The sequence below is a fragment of the Gopherus flavomarginatus genome, chromosome 14 (genome assembly GCF_025201925.1).
Source record: "Gopherus flavomarginatus isolate rGopFla2 chromosome 14, rGopFla2.mat.asm, whole genome shotgun sequence".
Classification (NCBI taxonomy): Eukaryota; Metazoa; Chordata; order Testudines; family Testudinidae; genus Gopherus; species Gopherus flavomarginatus.
The window spans coordinates 39,089,314-39,107,697 of record NC_066630.1 but is presented as its reverse complement, the minus strand read 5'-3'; the positions used below and the strand labels follow the sequence as shown (position 1 = coordinate 39,107,697).

The window sequence follows — 18,384 nt, the reverse complement described above, 5'->3', positions numbered from 1 at the left end:
CCTCACACAGAGAAGCTGGTGAGGTTAAATCGAGCACCACGGACACGTGCCCGTTTCATGCCTCTTTTGGTGCAGCGGGGAAAGCGCGGCTTATGCTCCCCAGCATTAGGCCGACCACATGCTGAAAGACAAACACCAAAACCACGGCTCCCAGACAAAACCTAGCACCATTAACTGCTTAATGCTGGAAGAGAAGCAGTGCCAGCTCCTCCCAGCTTCTCCGGTTCAGCATTCATGTGGCCCACTTTATTCCCATGTTCTTCACGCCAAACACGAGTGCGCAGAACAGGGGAAACCGAGGAAGTGGTTTTGCAGTAAGCACCCTTGTGTCACCTCAGCAGTTTAACCAGCATGTCACTTGGACTGGCTCTAGGAGACACGGTGGTTAAAGTGCTGCGAGCTGCCACGGATCTTGTCTACACTAGCAATCCCATTGGTGGTGCTGGCAGCGGGGAACTACAAGAAACATTCTGGCGCTGGTAAGGCCCTCGAGCTCCTTGCAGGGATTCGAAGTGTCAAAGACATTTGCATGGGAACCAGGGCCTACTCCTCATGGCCCTGCTGTTCGTGTGGTTATTTACATGGGTATATGGGGGCAAAACAATCCCCGATCCGCATGGCAGCTCTTTACACTCACTTTGTGGTGGTGCAAGTGACAGCACATGCAGAAGCGGCGCCAGGGTTTTTGCCACCCAAGGTGGCAGCGCTCCTCCTCTGAGCATTCGGCGGCGGGGGGTCCTTCCGCTCCGTGTGTTTGGGGCGCTTCGGCGGCAGGTCCTTCACTCGCTCCGGGACCCGCCGCCGAATTTCCACCGAGGGCAGGAAAATGCCACCCTGCAAATCCTGCCACCGTAGGAGACCACCTAGGGTCACCTAGTGGAAGCGCCGGCCCTGACCACATGACAGGGCAACAGCGAGTTCGGCTCAGGATCTCTGTCCTTTGCTCCCACTGCAGACTGCTCAGCCAGAGTCCATCTGTGGGACCACCGGGGCTGTGGAGAAGTATTACTCCAGCCCCAGATTCCAAGGCCAGGAGTATCCAGGGGCAGAGAACGTCTCCGGAGCAAAGCCCTGGGTCTGCAGTGATTAGCTTTGCCAGGGGGGGGGTAGCACTAACATGGGGTTAGTACCTTGGTAACTGGCTGAGCTCAAAGTGTAACTGTTAATTGGGAATCTTCCTCCAGTGCTGTCCTGCTGCGGCCTGTTCTTGGCCCAAAGTGATTCAATATCTAGATCAATGATCTGGAAGAGAATTGCTGACCGAGTATGGAGGGGACAGATTAGCGCGATGGTAGATAAGGACAGGGCATTTCTACAGAGCCCTCTAGAGCACTTGGCATGCCGGGCACAATCAGACACGCATCTGATATGGCCAAATGCAAAATCATACAACTAGGAACAAAGGATGTTGGTCCGACCGATCAGGTGGCGGGCTATGCCCTGGAAAGCAGTGACTCAGAAAAAGGAGGTTGGGCTCCTGGTGGACGCCAGCTGACCAGGACTTGCCCATATGATGCGGCCAGGAAGAACAAGTGAAGGAATGCTGAGCCGGGGGAGGGAGGTGAAGTCACTTCTCTATATGCACTGGTGAGATCAGTCCTGCACTGGGCAGCCCATGACTGGACACAGGGTCGAGTTCTTGGGCCCCTACTGCAGAAAGGACGTTCAAACCCTGGTAGGGGTTCAGAGACGAACCACGTGAATGACTCCCGGTCTGGAAAACCCGCCTGACAGTGAGAGGCCCGAGAAGGCCAATCTCGAATTTAGCCAAGAGAAGGCTCAGAGCCGCTAAGTACCCACAGGGGAGACAGGATCGGAGAACAGATACTTCACTCTAACGGGCAGAGGCAGAAGAACCAAGAGCTGCAAAATGCCAACATCAGCCAAGCTGGAGCTGGAAAGAAGGTGCCCTGGTTTCAACTGGGCGTCACTCACTGGTGCTCCAGCTCAGCCAGGGGGTACGGGGCCAGATGCAGGAATGGCATCTCTGGGCTCATCCAGCCTGTCCTGCGGCTTGATAGTGGTCCTCCGTGGAGGCCTGCAGTGGTTTGCAGGAGGCTGCTGCTAGCTCTCAGGCAAGGGCAGCGAGTCCACACAGCTTCTGCAGGCCTCTCCTCATGCTGATCCCATGGAGCTCCTCAGAGCACATCCCAGGCTGACTCAGCTGGGGGCTGGTCTCCGCAGGGAGTCCCGGCAGCCAGGATCCCCAATGCCGGGGGTGGGGGGGCAGTGGGAGAAGGGCGCTGAAGGAGCAGGGGCTATCTGACATAAGATGCCAGGATTGGCTGGGAACCCCTGGCCTGTAGCCCCCACCAGGTCTGTGCAGGGCAGGTCCCACATGGCTTTATCCTGGCCACAAGCAGGGATCCTTCCCACTGAGAGCCATCTGCAGAGGTCACCTGTGTGCTGCAGTTCAAAGCTCCCCTCCCCCCAGCTTTGCCTTGGGTTGCAAGCTGCTCCTGGCTAGTGCTCTGAGCTCAGTGGCTAGTGCTCGAAGAGACGCAGCATCAGAATTCTGCGAGCGAGCTGAAGCAAGAGCGCCATGACCTTACAAGGTCCTTTCCTAGCCCCGGGGAGGCCGAGAAGCTCGTGTTTGTGTTCTTGGTTCTTTTAAGTCACCTTCAGACTGGATAGTCTGGTTTGGATTCTTCCCCATTGCCCCGCGGGCCTCCTTGACCTTTACGGAGATTCTCTGACTAGCTGGCTGTGACCAGAGAGCAGGAGGGAAGCCAGGAGCTCCAGCTCCGCCAACGACCGGCTGCACCTTCCTGTGCCCAAGGGGCCTCGTCACCCTGCAGCCAGGTGGCAGCAGTCCCCAGCGGGCGAGTGCCTAAATAGCTACAGAAGTGACTTCTGTCCCATTCCACACCACAGCAATGGCTTTCAGCTGCTTGGCAAGACCCGACATGGAAGTGCAGAGGAGGGAAGTGGGTGGGGGGGGAAAATGGAGTTTTCTGGGGTCCTCTGCCTCCTGCTGCAGCTCTTTGCAGCAGAGCCAGGAGTCCCAGTAGATGGCTCCTGAGGCTACTGCCAGCGCGGCTCGCTCTAATGGGAGAGGACGCTTGGGTGAGGTCTGCCCTTCTGCAGGAACGGGCCCTGCTCTCCCCGATAGGGCGTGCCCAGCCGCACGGTGCAGCCAGGTATGCGGCTGCTGAGCCAGCCAAGATCCCGGGGGTGCCACAGGGGAGTCGTTAGCCCCCCACGAAACAGAGTCGCGACTGGGGGCAGGGTCTAAACTGCCTTCACTAGGTGGCCTTCCACAGCCCACTCACCAGGGAGCTCTGCTCTGCTCCTCATGCAGCCATTTCCCTCCTGTGAGGCACCAGGGTCCGCCCCTCCCACACACATCTAGGGGTTCTTTCCATACAGGGGCTGTGCTCCCCTTGACCCAGCAGCTACACAGGGATTGGGGAAATTTCCCCCGCCCAGGAGCGCTCTAGGCCCAGCGTAACCAGCCCTACACGACTCCAACAGACAGGGTGTGCCAGGGCAGGAGATGCCTCCGTGGCACTCAGTGGTATTGGGATTCCAGCCAGCCCTCTGCAGGCGGTTGTGAAAGAGCAACCCCTGGGGCTCCTGTCTGAACAGGGGATCAGCGCATTTACCCTCCACAGCCCTAGGCAGCAGAGCAGTGCTCGCCTCCCCACTGTGCAGAGGGGAACCGAGGCACAGAGAGACTAAGTGACTGGCCCAAGGTCACAGAGGAAGCCTGTGGCGGAGCAGTGACTTGAAGCCCGGTCTACCAAGTTCCCACACTAGTGTCCTGACTACTAGGCCATCCTACCTGCTCTGTCCTACTCAGGGTCACACTGCTCAGCCAGCCCGGTGAGCGCTAAACCGCCAGGGACTCTGTCTGCACCATGCCCCACTGCTGGCCTGGTCGCAGTCAGCCTGGTGTAGGCTTTGTCCTCCAGGCGCTCCCAATGTCCCTGCTGGGGAGGGAGGGACAGGTGTCCTTGGGACACAGCAAGCATCCCCAAACCTCCAGAGTCCTGCAGATCCAATGCTCTGCTGAGTCACACGGGGGCCCCTCCCAGACTGGGCTCCTGCCGTGAGACTCTAAGCGCGCCCAGTGCGGAGTGGAGGCTGGGGGGGCAGGACCACCCCTGCACATGTAGGGGGTGAACTATACACACGGGGCAGACAGGGTTTGGAATAGGACAATGAGGCCCCCTAAGGAACCACTGAGAGGTACAGCTGAGAGGGAGGGGGTGTCACGGAGCGTGGGGGAGTCCGGCCCTGCACCCCTCTTCCTGGGACTCACATTGACTCTCAGCCAGTCAGTAAAACAGAAGGTTTATTGGGCAACAGGAATGCAGGTTACAGCAGAGATTGTATGCACAGCCAGGACCCCTCAATCAAGTCCTGCTGGGGTTCAGGAAGCTTGGTCCCTTGAATTCCAGGCACCCAGCCCAAAACCGAAACTAAACGCAACTCCCTCCAGCCAGCCCCTTCCTTTGTCCACCTTCCCGGGCAAAGGCGCTGACACACCTCCCTGCTCCCAGGCTCAGGTTATAGCCTTAGGTCCTAGTCCCTCACCTAAAGTAATCCCCGGCTCTCCCATCCTCCACACAGACAGTCCCTACTCCATCACATCTCTCCCCCCTTCAAGACTGAACTGAGCGGGGTCACTCTGCCCAGTGACCTGGGGAAGTTCAGGGCCCCCTCTCCGGGACAACGCGTCCGCTTTCAGGCTGGCACTTCCCTTCACATGGACCACGTCCATGTCATAGTCCTGCAGGAGCAGGCTCCACCTCAGGAGCTTGGCATTGGCTCCTTTCATCTGGTGCAGCCAGGTCAGGGAAGAGTGGTCGGTGTACACGGTAAAGTGTCGCCCAAAGAGATATGGCTCCAGTTTAAGGGCTCACACCATGGCCAGGCATTCCTTCTCAATGGCCGCGTAGTTCTGCTCCTGGGGTAGTAAATTCTTGCTCAGGTACATGATGGGGTGTCTCTCCCCCTTTTCATCCTCCTGCATTAACACCGCCCCCAGTCCCGTGTCTGAGACATCAGCGAACACCTTAAAGGGCTTGTCAAAATCTGGGTTTGCCAGAACTGGGCCGCTAACCAGAGACTCCTTCAGCGCCCGGAGAGCATCCTGGCACTGCTTGGTCCAGACCACCTTGTCCGGCTTCCCCTTCTTGCACAACTCAGTGAGGGGGGCGGCTATGGCGCTTAAGTGGGGCACGAACCTTCGATAGTACCCCGCCATCCCAATAAAGGCCTGGACCTGCTTTTTGGTTTGGGGAGCGGGTCAGTCTCTGATCACCTCCACCTTGGCTGGTTCTAGCTTTAGGCAGCTGCTCCCCACCCGATGGCCCAGGTAAGATACTTCAGCCATCCCCACCTTGCACTTCTCTGCCTTTATGGTTAACCCAGCCTCCCGGAGTCGGTCCAGCACTTGTTTAACCTGGGACACGTGGTCCTCCCAGGTCCGGCTAAAGACGCAGATGTCGTCAATATATGCCACGGCAAAACTCTCCATCCCCCTCAGTAGCTGATCCACCAGGCGCTGGAAGGTGGCCGGCGCTCCCTTGAGGCCGAAGGGCAGGGTCAGAAACTCGTAGAGCCCCAGAGGAGTGATAAAGGCCGACTTCAGCCTGGCATCTGCATCCAGCGACACTTGCCAGTAGCCCTTTGTAAGATCCATGGTGGTGAGGTACCGAGCACCTCTCAGCTTGTCTAGGAGCTCGTCAGGCCTGGGCATGGGGTAGGCATCAGATACGGTGATAGCATTGAGCTTTCGATAGTCCACACAGTACCGGATAGACCCATCCCTTTTGGGGACCAGCACCACTGGCGAGGCCCAAGGGCTGGAAGACGGCTGGATCACCCCCAAGGCCAGCATGTCCCTGACCTCTCTTTCTAGGTCCTGGGCAGTTTTCCCGGTGATCCAAAAAGGGGAGCATCTTATGGGGGATGTGACCTGGTCTCCACCCGGTGGACAGTCAAATTAGTGCGTCCAGGGTGGTTGGAAAACAGCTGTCGGTAAAGATGCAGCACCCCTCTGATCTGAGCGTGCTGGGCCAGGGTCAGCTGATCAGAGAGGGGAATTGTCTCCAGGGGGGGAACCAGTTTTTGTCCCAGAGAATAGATCCACTAAGGGGTCACCTCCCTGCTCCTCCGAATATCCACACACGGCCAACACCACATTCCCCATCATAGTATAGCTTCATCATATTCACATGGTATGCCCAGCAGTGATGAGCCCGGTTAGACAGCTTCACCACATAGTTTACCTCATTTAGTTGCTTGATAACCTTGAAGGGCCCTTCCCAGGCAGCCTGGAGTTTGTTTTTCCTCACGGGGATGAGAACCATCACTTGATCCCCGGTGGCGAAGGCACAGGCCCGTGCCATGCGGTTATACCAGACCTTCTGCTTCCTCTGGGCTCGGGCCAGATTCTCCCTGGCCAGGCCCATGAGCTCGGCCAGTCTTTCCTGGAAGGTCAGGACATACTCCACCACTGATTCTCCACAGGAGCAGCCTTCCCCTCCCATTCGTCTATCAGGTCCAGGGGCCCCCTTACCCGCCTTCCATATAACAGTTCGAGAGGCGAAAACCCGGTAGATTCCTGGGGTACCTTACTGTACGCGATCAGCAGGTGAGGTAAGTACTTGTCCCAGTCCTGTGGGTGCTGGTTCATAAATGTTTTTAGCATCATCTTCAGCGTCCCGTTGAACCTTTCCACCAGCCCATTGGACTGGGGGTGATACGCTGAGGCCCAGTTGTGCTGGACCCCACATTTCTCCCACAAGCACCGGAGCAGGGCTGACATGAAGTTGGACCCCTGATCCGTTAAGACTTCCTTGGGGAACCCCACCCGGCTGAAAATTGTCAGCAGCGCATCTGCCACTGTGTCTGCTTCGATAGAGGACAAGGCCACCGCCTCGGGATAGCGAGTGGCAAAATCCACCACCACCAGGATGTATTTCTTCCCTGACCAGGTCGCCTTGCTGAGAGGTCCCACTATGTCCACGGCCACCTTCTGGAAAGGTTCTTCTATGATGGACAAAGGCCTCAAAGCCGCTTTCCCCTTGTCCCGGGCCTTCCCCACCCTCTGGCAGGGGTCACAGGATTGGCAGTACTGTCCGACATGGGTAAAGACCCCAGGCCAGTAAAAGTTCTGTAGCAGCCTCTGCCTGGTGCGCCGGATTCCCTGGTGCCCTGCGAGAGGGATGTCATGGGCCAGGTACAGTAGCTTGTGGCGAAACTTCTGGGGAACCACCAGCTGCCTCCTGATCCCCCATGACTCTACTTCCCCTGGGGGAGCCCATTCTCGGTACAGGAACCCCTTCTCCCACAGGAACCTCTCCTTGCAACCTCTCCTCATGGACTGTACCACACTGAGGTTAGCCCGGTCCCTGGGCTTCCGCAAGAAGGGATCTTTCCGCGACTCGGCCTGTAACTCAACAGCTGGGACAGGGATGGGGACCTGCTCTCTCTCACTGGCTGGGTCTGAGGCCGCAGCGTCTGAGCCGTGTCCCTGGGCGTTCCCTCCCCACCAAGTTAGGGTCCTGCACCTCGGGCAGAGTACCTTCCCCATTGTCAGGGTGCAGTGCCCTTCGCCGACTCTGACTACGGGTCACGATCAGGGCCCCCCGGGCATTGCTTGGCCAGACCTCCAGGTCCCCCCCCTTAACACCTCCATGGGCAAATATGGGTGTACCCCCAAGTCCTTGGGGCCCTCCTTGGCCCCCCACTTCAGGTGTACCCTCGCCACGGGCACCTTGAATGGGGTCCCGCCCATGCCCATCAGGGTCAGGTAGGTGTTGGGCACCATCCGATCTGAGGCCACCACCTCGGACCAGGCCAGCATCACCTCTGCGCCCGTGTCCTAGTACCCAGTGACATCCCTCCCATCTACCTCCAGGGGAACAAGGCACTCTCTCCGGAGGGGCAGCCCCGCGCCCACCCTGTAAACCAAAAACTCGGAGCCTGGAGCATCCAGCCCCCAGAGGAGCAGACCTGGGGCCCTCCTCCCTCCTTCACAGGTGGTACGTTGCCAGCCCCCCTTTCCTGCGAACGCTGCCCCTTGTCCAGCTGAGTGTCTGCCAAGTTAACCCGGTGTGGGGTTGGTCTGCTCAGTCTGTCCTTGAGCCTGGGGCACTGGAACCGTATGTGGCCCCTCTGGCCACATTGATAGCAGCTCATGTCCCGTTGGTCCCCTCGAACTGGTCAGTTGTCCCTGACGCTGGGCATTCCCCTTGAGAGGGGGTTCTCCCTATTCCACCTTTGGGAGGTCCCAGGATGACTCACTCTCTCTCTCTCTCTGCATCGCAGCGGGCCTGTTCCTTTTGAGACTCCTCCCTGCCACCCCCTAACCGGCTCTTCACAAACTCATCAGCCAGCCGCCCTGAATGTCGCGGGTTCTCTGGCTTTTGGTCCCTCAACCACAGCCTCAGGTCGGATGGGCACTGCTCATACAGTTGCTCCAGTACCAGCAGTTTAACCAGGTCCCCCTTCGTCTGGGCCTCATCTGTCCACTTGCTGGCGTATCCCTCCATGCGGACGGCTAGCTGCAGATATGAGACCTCAGGGGTTTTATCCTGACTCCAGAACCTTTCCCGGTACATCTCAGGAGTCAGCCCAAACTCACGCAGCAGGGCCTGCTTGAATAGTTCGTAGTTCCCTTTCTCCTCCTCTCCCAGTTGGCGGTATGATGCCATGGCCTTGGGGTCCAGTAAGGGGGTGAGAACCCGGAGCTTGTCTGCCAGAGCTACCTGGTGCAGCTCACAGGCCGTCTCAAAGGCATCCAGGAAGTCATCCATGTCCTCCCCCTCCTTACGCTGGGCCAGGATGCACTTATCAAAGCTCCGCGCAGTCCTGGGCCCTCCCTCGCTCATCGCAGCCAGGGGCCCACTGCCCCTCAGCCTCGCCAGTTCCAGCTCATGCTGACGCTGTCGCTCTTTCTCCTTCCGGTCATGTTCTCTGTCTCTCTTTCTCCTCCAGTTCCCGCTGTCTTTGTCTCTCCTCATGTTCCTGTTCTCTCTGTCTCTCACGATCCTCCAGCTCTCTCAGTTTTAGCTCCCTCCCATTCCAGCCGCTTCCGCTCCACGGATGCCGAGGGTCACCAGGATGATGTCCTGCTGGTGGGTGAGCTTCTCCGGGAGGATCCCCTGCTGGCCAGGGGGGTCACGGTGCCCTCAGTAGCCGCTGGGCTCCTCCTCACCCTTCCCCTAGGCATAGGAACGAGGTGTCTCGGGAAGCCCTCAGCCGCCGGCTGACCACTCCCAATGGGGACAGAAACTGGTGCCTGCGCTGCATCTGCCAGGCTGCTTCCCTCAGAGACAGGGATCAGTTCATTCAAGCGATCTCCCTCCTCCAGCTGGGCAATCAGCTGGTCTGTGGTGAGCCTCCCACTGCGCAGCCCCCTCTGCTTGCACAGCTCCACCAGATCGCTCTTAAGCCGCTTGGCATACATCTTCCTGCTGGCCACTCACAGGTCGGGGTGCTCGCCGTCCCCACGGTTTCCAGAGGGAAACCTAGTGCACCAGCCCTTCTTGAGGTCACCACCTCTCTGCCAGGGTCGAGCTGCAGACTCCTCCGCCCCGGGACCGCTCGCTGCAATCCCCCAGGGGACCCTGTTCCTGCAAAGTCCTTCTCACTGGGCACACACTCCCAGGGGTTAATCACCCCTTCGTTTTACTGCTCCCCAGTCACTTACTGCAGGAAGCGCCGTCCATGGGGTGCAGTAGCTCCCGCCGCTGCCACCAGTTGTCACGGAGCGTGGGGGAGTCCGGCCCTGCACCCCTCTTCCTGGGACTCACAGTGACTCTCAACCAGCCAGTAAAACAGAAGGTTTATTGGGGAACAGGAATGCAGGTTACAGCAGAGATTGTAGGCACAGCCAGGACCCCTCAATCAAGTCCTGCTGGGGTTCAGGAAGCTTAGTCCCCTGAATTCCAACCACCCAGCCCAAAACCGAAGCTAAACTCAACTCCCTCCAGCCGGCCCCTTCCTTTGTCCACCTTCCCGGGCAAAGGTGCTGACACACCTCCCTGCTCCCTGGCTCAGGTTACAGCCTTAGGTCCTAGTCCCTCACCTAAAGTAATCCGCGGCTCTCCCATCCCCCACACAGACAGCCCCTACTCCATCACAAGGGGAAGAGGGGCAGGTGGGTGATGCTCTGCCCTTTTGTTTCCAGCCCCAGATTCCAACCCTGCATCAGATCCCAAATAAAATGAAGTGAACAGTCTGGTCCCAGGAGCTCCTTTCTGCTGCCAAGAGTCACTGCAAGGCTTGCCTGGTTTGAGGCAGGGAGAAGCTCAGCACCAGAATTGCAGGGGGCCGTGGGGCAGGCCTGTCCTATACCAGCAGCATTTGCCCCCACACTGAGAAGCATTAGATACCCCCTCAAAACACGTCCAGGTGAGGGCTCTGCACAGAGGATGCTGTCCCTGGAAGGTGCGGAGTGACCACGAATCCAGTCATACCTGGCTTACAGCAAACACCAAGGGCCTCTTGGTGCTGTCCTCAGAGAGGCTGGGCAATCTAGTTTGTAAAAGGAAATAAACAAAAGCCCTGCCAGCTGCATTCTTTCCTGGAAACCCAACAATGTTCTCTGGGGGTTTGCATCTCGGGCTTTGCTGTTGCTCATCTGTTTGCTGATTTCTCAGCGAATAAAGACAGCTGGTATTCGCCTGTGCAGGAGCTTGCCAGGAGTGGGTGCCGAATGAGACCTTGTCAGGAAGGGTCAGACTCTGCTGGAATTTGATGCTTGCATCATGCAAGTAAAAAGCTCTGCTGAACTGGGGCCTAAAATCGCCATCCCTGCTCCGGGTACCTCACTGGCATATGCGAGCACAGAGAAGCTTGGACCCGGCTGCCACAGGCTAATGGCACTCATTATGCAGCGAGGGAATCACAGAACGCAGGCGCATGGAGGCCTGAACAGAGCTGGATTTCCACAAGCACGCAGATCAGGTTTCAAGGGCTCAGCACCCCCAGCTGGGGGCCAGCAGCTCCCATTGGGACGTCCCTGCACAGATTTGCAGAAGCGCTCCTGTTGGCTGCTGAGCTCCTTTGAAAACAATGCTGCTTCTCTATATTCAGGTGCAGTGGAGCCAGGCCAAACACTCAGACTCATAGACTTTAGGGTCAGAAGGGACCATTATGATCATCTAGTCTGACCTCCGGCACATTGCAGGCCACAGAATCTCACCCACCCACTCCTGAAACAAACCCCTAACCTATGTCTGAGCCATTGAAGTCCTCAACTTGTCGTTCAAAAAGACTTCAAGGTGCAGAGAATCCTCCAGCAAGTGACCCATGCCCCATGCTGCAGAGGAAGGCAAAAAACCTCCAGGGCCTCTGCCAACCTGCCCTGGAGGAAAATTCCTTCCTGACCCCAAATATGGCGATCAGCTAAACCCTGAGCATGTGGGCAAGACTCACCAGCCAGCACCCAGGAAAGAATTTGCTGTAGTAACTCAGATCCCACCCCATCTAACATCCCATCACAGCTCATTGGGCATATTTACCGCTAGTAGTCAAAGATGAATTATTTGCCAAAATTAGGCTACCTCATCATACCATCCCCTCCATAAACTTATCAAGCTTAGTCTTGAAGCCAGATATGTCTTTTGCCCTCACTGCTCCCCTTGGAAGGCTGTTCCAGAACTTCACTCCTCTGATGGTTAGAAACCTTCATCTAATTTCAAGAGTAAACTTCCTAGTGTCCAGTTTATACCCATTTGTTCTTGTGTCCACACTGGTACTAAGCTTAAATAATTCCTCTCCCTCCCTGATATTTATCCCTCTGATATATTTATAAAGAGCAATCATATCTCCCCTCAGCCTTCATTTGGTTAGGCTAAACAAGCCAAGCTCTGAGAGTCTCCTTTCATATGACAGGTTTTCCATTCCTCGGATCATCCTAGTAGCCCTTCTCTGAACCTGTTCCAGTTTGAATTCATCCTTCTTAAACATGGGAGACCAGAACTGCACAAAGTATTCCAGATGAGGTCTCACCAGTGCCTTGTATAACAGTACTAACACCTCCTTCTCTCTACTGGAAATACCTCGCCTGATGCATCCCAACACTACATCAGCTTTTTTAACGGCCATATCACATTGGCGGCTCATAGTCATCCTGTGATCAACCAGTACTTCGAGGTCCTTCTCCTCCTCTGTTACTCCCAAGTGATGCATCCCCAGTTAATAACAAGAATTTTTGTTATAAATCCCTAAATGCATGACCTTGCACTTTTCACTATTAAATGTCATCCTATTACTATTATTCCCGTTTTCAAGGTTATCCAGATCTTCCCGTAGGATATCCCAGTCCTTCTCTGTATTGGCAATACCTCCCAGCTTCGTCTCATCCGCAAACTTTATTAGCACACTCCCACTTCTTGTGCCAAGGTCAGTAATAAAAAATAAATAAATAAATAAATAAAAAAAGATAAAATAAGATTAGTCCCAAAACCCACTGATTTTGGGTGCTCAGCTTGAGGAACCAGGGTGTCTAAAGCCAACAGTGAGGAGATAGACAACCCAAGTCAGCGGGTGTCACAGAGTCCCTGGGCGATGCTCTGGAACTGCTCCCCACAAAGCCAGTCAGGACTTTGGGGAGCCTCCTCTCCCTTGGAGAAGACTTTTTCAGGGCAAGAAGCTCACACGACTTCCTCCTGGGTCTCTAGTTGGAGCATTCAGCATCCTCTGTCCCTCCATGCGCTTCTCACAGTAAGCCTGCCCCAGCGGGGTCCTGGGGAAGCCACAGGGTCCTGCACCCCCACTTTGCAGTCAGACGTGACTCTCAGCCAGCCAGTAAAACAGAGGTTTATTTGATGACAGGAACACGGTCTAAAACAGAGCTTGTAGGTACCGCGAACCGGACCCCTCGGCCGGGTCCATTCTGGGGTCCAGTGAGGCAGACCCCCACGTCTGCCCTCGCTCCTCGTCCCCAGCTAACTCCAGACTCACAACTCCCTCCAGCCCCTCCTCTCTGCTCAGTTCCTTTCCCGGGCCAGGAGGTCACCTGATCTTTGTCTCCAACACCTTCAGTTGTCACCTTTGCAGAGCAGGGGCCCAGGCCATCAGTTGCTAGGAGACAGTGTGCCTGGCATTTAGGTGCACTGGCCCCTTGCTCTGCAGCAATCACACTCTTATTCCACCACCACCTAGATACTTCAGAACTGCATAGGGGACACTGAGGCACCAACACAGTATTCAGAGAAAACATTAAGAACATTCCCAGGTCGTCACAGCGGGCACTTGGAAAGACATTGGCCTTCGGACTCCAATTCGGCATAGCAGGTGTTCAAGGTTTGCTAAGGGTCAGAGGAGTCTCAGAACCAGGCTAGAATGCCAAGGTTGCAATAGTATCATTGCAAACCATGGCGTACTTGCTGGAGGTGCTGGTCGTGGGCCACAGCGAACGTTCCGTGCACAAATGCAAGTCACTAGATGAAACCGAAACCAAACCACCAAAACCCAGGCAAGAAAAGTCTCTGCAGAGGGAGGAAAGCCTGGTCATATTATTTAGAAGAGTGCAAGTCAGTGGATGCCCCTTGGTGCGGATGGACTCGGCAGCTGTGGATTTGACCAGCAAGGGGCTGGGAAGGGAGCCAGGCTCCCCTGTACTGCTGTCAGCTGGAGTGTCCACCCAGCCTCCCAAACCTTAACCTGGAGTGAAGAACCAGGCACTCACAGGGGAGAGAGGAACCATCCTGGGGACAGAGTGAATAGCTGCAATCACAGGGGGCCCAGCCCAGAGGTTTTGGGAGCATCATCAATGCGGAACACAAAGCCCCTGCTCTGCCCAAGAGGGGAGCGAGGTGGCTACTGACTGTAGCCTGGCCTCAGAGGGGAGCTCAAGGAAGCAGAGCTCCCCACTCAACACGAGCTCTGCTCTTACTCCAAAAGCCCCCACATCCGACCTCTCCCCCAGCACAGAACTGGAACCTGGTCCACCAGCACTAGAACCTGGTGTCAACACTGCACAGCACTAATGAGTGTAAGCAGCGGAGGAGGGGTAAGCTAGTCAGAGGAGTGAAGGTGTACAGGCAGCGTCGCTAGGGATCAGCCCAAACCGGACCCCCCAGTCCGAACACCCCGGTATGGAACTAGATCAGAACCTGGACACGCAGTCTGCAGCTTGGGCCCAACACTAGGCTTCACACATGCTCAGAGAAGCCCCCTTTGAACCACAGTTCCCAGCATGTGCCCACGCTTGGCCTCGGATCATGATGCAGCTTCAGCACAGCTCTGACATCAGCCCAGGAGACTCTCCCGTCACGCAGGCTGTTCGTACGGTGGCTGTCACTCCCAGCAATAGTTTACTCATGGGACTAGGGGGGTTGCAGGGCTGTCAAACTGCAGGTGTAGACAGGAGGCTGCAGCCTGAGCTTGGACGTCTGTGCTGCAATTAAAGAGCCCTGGAGCCCAGAGCCCAAGTCCACGGACACGGGCCAGCGCGGGTGTTTAACTGCACCATACCCAGTGAATGCTCACTGACAGCCTGAGACACGGCCCAGGAGCAGAAAGCTGACCGATCAGCAGCCTGGCCACAGTGACAGCTTCCTCCACAGCTGCAAAGGGCTGTGATCTGACAGCTCTTGGGCAGTGAAACCCTGGCAGCTCTGCTAGTGCTGCCAGGCAGCACCCAGCCTGCCCCATGCCTGCAGGGGGTGGTCTGGGGAAGAGCCTGTCACCAGCATGCTGCTTACTGCCACTCTGCCTGCCAGATTTGCTTTTGGCTTGGAGGCAGCCTGCCCCATAGCACACACTGCTCTATATAGCACCCGGCTGCATCCCCTGGAGAGGACACCCCAGACAAAGCAGGTCATCTATACCGGCTCTGCGTGCTGCCTTTTGTGGGCATCCCTCACTGCCCAGCTCATCCCAGAACAGTTCACTCAGACCTGCCGCAAACGGACAGCTGCTGCTGCTACAGAAACATGCCAGGTTCCCAGGCAGGTAGCCCCCAGCCTGGGAGAACGTTCTACTGGCAGCAGGCCATGAGGGTGACCGACGGCAGGATCTGGCCCAGGCACAGCCTGACAGCTGTTACAGCCAGCGATGGACACAGGCCTCATGGTCTCGCTGGCTCACAGTGCGCCAGGGTGGAGCTGTCGCAGGCAGACCTGTGCAGATGCTGGCCTGTCTCTGAATAACTTGGCTCTAGCTGAAGGGTCTCTTTTGGAACAGATATTTTTCATTGGGAAACAAAGATCAGTGATGCAGAAAGCCCGACGGGCTGATGCAGAGGGCCCGAGGAATTGGATTAGTGGACAGTTTCCAGGTGGCAAGGCAGGAGGAAGCACTTTAGGCTAAGAATTGGCCATGCAAGCCACACTGACACAGGCAAAATCCAGGCTCAGGCCTTTCCAGCTGGAAGGACCCACCAAAGAAGGAGGAGAGGTACCCGACGGAGCCCACGGACGCTGCTGCTGTGCCGAGGGCCGAGGAGGTAACAGCTCAAAGGCCTTCAGACATGAGTCATGCAGCATCAGCTGTACCAGCCTCCATGTGCGTGTTCTGTATTTGCTCTTTAACCCACTGGGCAACTCCTGATCCTGTTCCATTCCACTAGTGCCTGCTGTTGGCTGGAATAAACCCCACCCTTGGCACACACCTGTATGCCCTCGCCTGTGATTGCCCGGGACGGCAGACACGCCCAGTGGGGTGTTTATTCCTCGGGATTACAGTTTGCCGTGGTAAGTGAAATGGAGTCCCCGCTCTAGCCACCGGGAAAGAGGCAATATTGTGATTGACACAGTGAAGAGCGTCCAGAGACAAGCTGGTGCTAATGAGCCTGCTGGCCTGAGTAAGCAGGTACGATCAGTGTGGATCAAGACTCTGTGCATATGCCCAACCCTTCAACTATTCTCCTGGCAGACTCAGACCCAGACTGTACTCCTGCACTTCACTCATTAAGCACCTGCTCTCAGTGTCAGCCTGCCCTCCTCACGCGCCAGCCGTTTGGCTCACCCCTCTTCCTATACATCAAGTTATTGCAAGGCAGCTACTGCAGCCTTGGTGAAAACTAAAGCGCGCAGACCTCCTTACTCCTGGTCCCCCATGCTTCCTCCTGCGTGCACCCCTCCACACCCCTTCCTACGGCCCGTGACTGAACCTCGCTGCGCTGCAGGATGGCAAAGAGAAAAGCCAGCAGCTTCCATCTCACTGACCCCCTGCAATCCAGGCTGGGAGAGGAGGAATATTCTCAAACCAAAGTTTAGAGCTCTCCAGAGCCTCTGCCAGTGCAGAGAAGATTCGGATGCACATTTGACCTTGGCAACGTGGCCTGCAACTGAACGGATCCTAAAGCTGATGGGTGGCGATAACCCCTCCCAGACTGTTCTGCCTCCCCGCAGATGGAGCTATCCAGGAAAGGCCCCTCCAGGCTCCAGCCGTGAGCCTGTTGCAGGTTACACCTTTGACTAATCCAGGGCCTCCCAGCTCTAAACTGCCAGTGCTCAGTAACAATCCCTTAGGACGCTCAGCATCACCTCCCATCCCCAATGCAGCTGGGAGGCAAAGCAGCAGGCAAACTGGGCTGAGGTTGAGGCTTTCAGACCAACAGCAGGCCCAGATGTGCACTCTCGGACTCCCCTCGCTGGCAGCCCACCCTGCAGCCTGGGAATGGCTCAGTGGCAGTGAGTCTGGAGGACAGCCAGCCAGGCATGGGGCAGAGAGGCAGTGCAGATGCCAGGCACTGAACCCCTGGAGGAAGAGGATCTCCCGTGTCAGGTTTGATTCTGGGAAGGGGAAACAGGTGAACAAAAGAGCGTGTGTCTGTGGGGGAGCTGCCGAGCCAGCGCCTCCTGGCCGCAGCGCAAGCCTGGAACGCTGAGTGATAAATGGGCGAGGTGAACTCGAGCTGAAGAGAACAAATTCTTGGCATGGCCCACGTGGAGGGAGAAGGCGCAGAGCAGCGCCTCTGTCCCGAGCAGCTGAAACAGAACTGCCAGCAGCCCCAGGCCACAGGATCGGACGAGGGGCATAGCCAGCGTTCGCTCCCTGTCTGTGGGCTGAGGTGGGGAGTGTGCTGCAACAGGGCTGGTTTAGGGGTGGGACAGCAGGAGGGTCACCTGGATGCTTGGGGGCAGGGTGCCTAGAGTCCCTCTCTAGTGCTGCCCTGTGGCCTCCCCTCCTGGGAGGGACTGGGGAGGCCCGGGACAGCCCCTCCAGAATTAAAGCGGTGTCAGAAAAGGGGTTTAAAATGGGGACCGAGAAGGGAAAAATGATACAGGGCGGCTATGGCTAATTCTGAAGGGCCATACAAGGAAAACAGCAGTGTTGGAGAAACTGAGGCAGCACTGAAAGCTACTGTCCATCAGAACTGCTGCTGGGGATTAGACCGAGGGTCTATCCATCCTCCTACAGTGGCTGGGACCAAATGTTTCAGAAGGTGCAAGATCCCCAGTGTGGGAAATAATGGAACAAGCAGAAGTGTTTTGCAATCCCCACATCCGTTTTCTTTTAACTCCCGTCTAATGGCCTGGTGGGTAGATGTTCCCATTCTGCTGAGGAGAGGCCAGGACTTTATTCCCGCAGAGCGGGTGGGCTCAGCGATATCGTGGGGCAGCGAACTCCAAACCAGGTACTTAGGGAAGGGGCAGCACGGATTGTGTATCCCCAAGGCTGATGCAAGTCAGGGGATTCTGAAGTCACCACAAATCTCAGAGTGGGTGGCCATGGTGCAGGAGTTCTTTGTTAAACAGGCCAGAGGGGTGAAGACAGCAAGATTGTTTCCTCTATCGCTAGCAAACAGCCCCAGAGCCTCGGCTGAGGAGTCTCATGGTCTGGTGCACCAGCTCCCTAGAGCGCCCAGCTCCTACGGAGATCGTTCCCGAGGCAGGGAACACCCATAGTGAACACTGGAGGGATCTCACAGCACCACCGCTAGCTAACTGGTTGCTATTGGACAGCACTACAAGGCAGGTCAACACCCCAGCCTACAAGCGCAGGACCCTCCCACCCAGCCAGCTCCACCCGCTGGAAGTGACCTCTCCTCTGCTCTCTTTGCACTTTGAGATTCATCTTCTGCAGTAACCCTGGTTTACATCACATTTGGGCCAAAAAGCAGCATTAACTGTTTTCCTTCCCAGGAACGACATAGCTACCAGGCTCATTTTCAGACCTTTCCACCTTCCTGAACCGCTCCTGTATTAGCTGCTCAGTATGAACTCCCCACTCACCTCTGCCAGGTACGTCACTGCTCCCAACCCCCTCCCATCAACCTCTCTCCCCCACTCCACTGTGACGTCAGACCCAGGCTCTGGGCGTAAAGGAACTGCTTGAGAGGGAACAGTTACTGTGATCTGCAGGAGATGTCCTGGGTTGTCCCAGGAGGAAGAGACCTATGAAGTGCAAGTTGGCAGCTGTGTTGAAAGAAGAGGTTTGTGGTCTTGAAAAGCAACCATTGACCTTACG

General features: G+C 56.5%; 1 protein-coding gene across 1 annotated transcript in view; it reads right to left on the bottom strand.

The window, feature by feature from the left end:
- The window catches only part of HSD11B2 (hydroxysteroid 11-beta dehydrogenase 2), a 62,515-nt gene that overhangs the window by 31,305 nt on the left and 12,826 nt on the right, over positions 1-18,384 (bottom strand). The window lies entirely within an intron of this gene.